Below are 4,470 nucleotides of genomic sequence, written 5' to 3'. Positions count from 1 at the left end.
TTCACTTCTGGATTGAAATTTCTTTCATAACTTTGCCCATTACACATAGTTTTTTGTTTTTGCTTTGCCAGTGACAGCTGCTTCTATAGAGATAGTTCCTGCCCAAGTTCTGGGAACACCTTATTTGGACATTTCTTGTTTGTCTGTTTCTTTGTAGAAACAGACTGTTGATGCTCAGTGAGGCACCAGGGCAAGTTGGCTCTGTGTTCTTTTCTCTGTTCTGGTCTGTGCAAGGTAACCTGCTCTTCTGGTGCTATCTGCAACTGAAGAGCACAGACTCTGGAGCCAAAGATCTTGCTGTGGACCTTATAGAAAAATGTGAGTATCAATACACAATCCATGAAAACATAATTATAGCTCATGCATCAAGTATGTATATGGCTTATTTCAGTTCAGATCAATAGTTATTTCTGCTTTTGTTTTTGTTCTTTGGAAGTTTTGTTTTGTTGAGACAATATTTCACTCTGTAGCTGAGGAATGCCCTGAACTCGTGACTCTCTTGCCTTAGCCTCTCAAGTGCTGAAATTACAAGCCTGTATCACCACCTTGTTCAGCTTATTTTTGTCTTTTTTTGTTCCATTTCTGGGTCTTGAACCTAGGGCCTGAGTGCTGTGGCTGAGCTTTATTGCATAAGGCTATTGCTCTACTTGAGCCACAGCACCCCTTCCAGCTCTTTTGCTGGTTAATTAGAGATGAAAGTCAAGTTGGCATAGAACCCCAGTCCTCATATCTCAGCCTCCTGAGTAGCTAGGATTGCATTCATGAGCCACCAGTGCCTGGCCTTTTCTTTTTTTGGGAGGGGGGTGCCAGTACTTGAACTTAGGGCCTAGGCATTTTTCCTTAGCTTTTTTGCTCAAGATGAGCACTCTGCCTCTTGAGCCACAGTTATACTTCTGGCTTTTTGCTTGTTAGCTAGAGATAGAATCTCATGGAATTTCCTGCCTGGGCTGGCTTCAAACGTTGATCCTCATATCTTGGCCTGCTGAGTAGCTAGGATTATCATTATGAGCCATTAGCACTAGTGTTTTTATTTAGAATTTGGTCGTTCTACTGCCTAGTCTCCTCTTTGCAATCATACAGCACTCTTAAGTGATATTATTGCATGTCAGGGAGTCTGCCATCTCTATTAATTATCACCCTCAAAAGAAAGTCTTGAGCTTTAAAAATCTATGACTTTTATAAGTCACTGAAAATATTGATACTTGTTTCCTGTAAATCGACAGAAAGTTGTATGAAATCCAACAGATGGTGAGAAATTGACTATTCACTTCTGCCAAATTTGGTCTCAGCAATTGTGACACAATGCTTAGAGTTCTGGATCAGTCCACTTAGGCCTGGGCTTTAGATCAGAACCCTTAATTCATGGACCCATGGTAAACTAAAGGAAAGGGAAGGTTAAGAGCTGACTCATTTGGTCAATTTTTCATATTTTTCCCTTTTTCTTCCCCCGTCCCTTTTCTTTTCCCCTTTTCCTTTTCCCTTTCCCTCTCCCTTTCTCTTTCACTCTTTCACAGTACTGGTATTTGAATTCAGGGCTTTGCTTGCTAAGCAGGTATAACTCAGCCACACCCCCTTTTTTACTTTACTTATTTTTCAAATAGAGTATTACATTTATGTCTGGGCCAGCTTGGACTGCAATTTTCCTATTTGTAGTTCCAAATATCTGGAACTACAAATATATAATCATATGTTCAGATTATTATTGGTTGAAATGAGGTCTCTCAAGATGAATTCTCTCAAACTTCTTGTCTAGACTGACCTTAAACTGTAGCCCTCCCAAGATAGCTAGTACCACAGGCATCACCACTTCTTTTTAGATAAGTTTTCACTGTGTAGCTCATGCTAGCTTTGAACTTGCTGTCTACCCAGGCTGCCCTTGAATTCTCAGTTCTTCCTCAGCCTTCTGAGTGCTGGGATCACAGACATAACTTAGAGTGATATCTCCACTTCATTGAAAAGCAACAAAAAAAAAAAACTCACCTAAAACTTAACTATCACTCATACCAACTACTGAAATTTTCACTGCTTTTCCCTTTCAGAGGAAATTGGATTGATAGTTCGTTTGGATGATGCTTAATGGTCTTGTGATCTGCTGTTCCCTTCTCCCTGCTTTGATAGTCAGCTTCTATAGCCCTCCCTAGCTTTGGCCTTGGTAATAATGTAGTAAATGATGATCTTACCATATCAAATATTAACTACTTTATGTTTTGATAGATGTGGGACAGTTTCTGGCAAGCATGAGTGATTTTGGAATCCCTTTTGTCACAATATAGTGGAAAAACCATAGTAGAAAAACTGTGTAATTCAGTGTTTTCCATGGTCCTCATCAACTGGTAAGGAGAAGTGGCTATTTGCAATAAGCAGGGAGGGGACTGGTGGAAATACCAGCATGTGCAGTGAATACTGAGTACTTCATCTTCCTTTAGGTCATCTTTCTCCTAAACTTCTGTTCTTTGGACATTTCACACTGTACTCTCTTCAGAGAGTTCAGTACATTGACAGAGCTGTTGAAGAAGCTCTGCAATGACCCTGAAGGAGGACAGTGCAAGGTAACTTCAGTTGGCCCTGAATCTGTATTGCTTCCTCTCCTCAGAGAGATATGACTCTACAAAATAAAACATACTGGACTACAGATGTATCCAAATAAATTGCCTCTAGAAGCTTTATTGGTATTTTTGCCAACAAGGATAGTAAATATCATCTTGATTTGTCATTAGCATTAGAAAGAGGCAGAAAAGCTCTATAATTTATCTAATCATTTTAGAATATATTAAGTTACATAAAATCTATGTAAATAAAGTCTGAAAGATTTGTCTACCCAGGTGCTTGTAATACCTGTAATACTAACTACTCAGGAGTTGAGATCTGAGGACCTCAATTTGAAGCCAGTGAAGACAGGAAAGCCTGTGGAACTCACCTCCAAATAACCAGTTGTGGGGAGGGGGGCAGATGAGGAGGGGTAGGCTCGAGCTTTGGCTCAAGTGGTGGAGTGCTAGTCTTGAATGAAAAAGCTCAGGGACAGCACCAAGACCCTGAGTTCAAGCCACATGACAGGTACACACACACAAAAATGAAGTCTAAAAGAGAAAAAGTACATGGAAAGACAAATAAGAAGGTTTAGTATTTAAAAGAATGATCTCCCATACTTAATTTTTATTATATAACATTCGTTCATGGTCTTTTTGAGTTTCGTAACTGCCTGATGGTAGTAGAAAGGGCATATACATTTAGCAGATCTTTTTCTATTTTCTTATTTTGTTTTTTGGTGTAAGACTGGAACTCAAACTTAGTACCTGTTGCTTTGGCTCAACCAACCAACTAAACCATGCCTCCAACCCTGATTTTTTTTGTTGGTTGTGGGGCTTAAACTGAGCCTGTGCACAGTCCCTGAGCTCTTCAGTTAAAAGCCAGTGTTCTACCACTTGAGCCACAGCATCCAACCCTAATCTTCTTTTTTGCCAGTACTGGGGCTTGAACTCTGGGCCTGGACACTATCCCTCAGCTCCTTTTGCTCAAAACTAGCATTCTATCACTTGAGCCACTTCTGGCTTTCAATTAGAGATAAGACTTTCCTGACATAGCTGACTTCACACTGCAATCCTTAGATCTCAGCCTCCTGTGTAACTAGGATTAGAATCATGAGCTATTGGTGCCCACTTCCGTTTTTTTTTTTAAGAGGAAAAAATAGCGGTCTTAGACATGCCAATGTCCTAAGTAAAAATGTGAGCCCTTTAAACTTTTAATTCAGTGTTCTTTTTCCAGTGGAATTCATACCAGTAGTTATTTTTAAAAATAGTTCTGTCACTGCTAAAAGATAAAAGCATGAGGGCTAGGAAGGTAGCTCAGTGGTAGAGTGCTTGTCTTACATGCCTGAGGCCCTGGGTTCGATTCTTCAGCACCACATAAGCAAAAAGAAAAAGAAGCCGGAAGTGGCACTGTGGCTCAAGTGGTAGAGCGCTAGCCTTGAGCTGAAGAGCTGAGGGACAGCACCCAGGCCCAGAGTTCAGGCCTCACGACCGGACCCCCCCCCCCCAAAAAAAAATGATAAAAGCATGAGTCCCTAAAGTATAATCCTAATGCACTTCTGCTGAGTGTTAGATGTCTATTGATCTGTGTGTAGACAGGAAAATCAGATTAGCCTGTGTAAAATTTCATCAAGGCTGTCAAAGCCTGTGATCTACAGCACTGATAGTCTATTGTGACAGTTGGTTGTGTAGTAATATCTGGAATTTTCTCTTACTCATTTGTCTGCCTAGCTGGATGTTGAGACCTGGCAGCAGGAACAGCCTGTGGTACTACATACATGGACAAAGGAATCTGCCCATAACTATGAAAATAACTGCCATGAAGTATCTGTCTTTGTTAGCCCAGGGGCAACCTATTTTGAAGTGGAATTTGATGAGAGGTGTGAAACTGAAAAGCAGTAAGACTCACATGTTTTTTCTTCCAAGCAATAGTGGATCAAAAACA

This window comes from Dipodomys spectabilis, unplaced genomic scaffold, assembly GCF_019054845.1.
Source record: "Dipodomys spectabilis isolate Male_0828 unplaced genomic scaffold, ASM1905484v1 ptg000108l, whole genome shotgun sequence".
NCBI lineage: Eukaryota > Metazoa > Chordata > Mammalia > Rodentia > Heteromyidae > Dipodomys > Dipodomys spectabilis.
The sequence above is the reverse complement of the archived record's forward strand: the minus strand, read 5'-3'. Positions refer to the sequence as shown.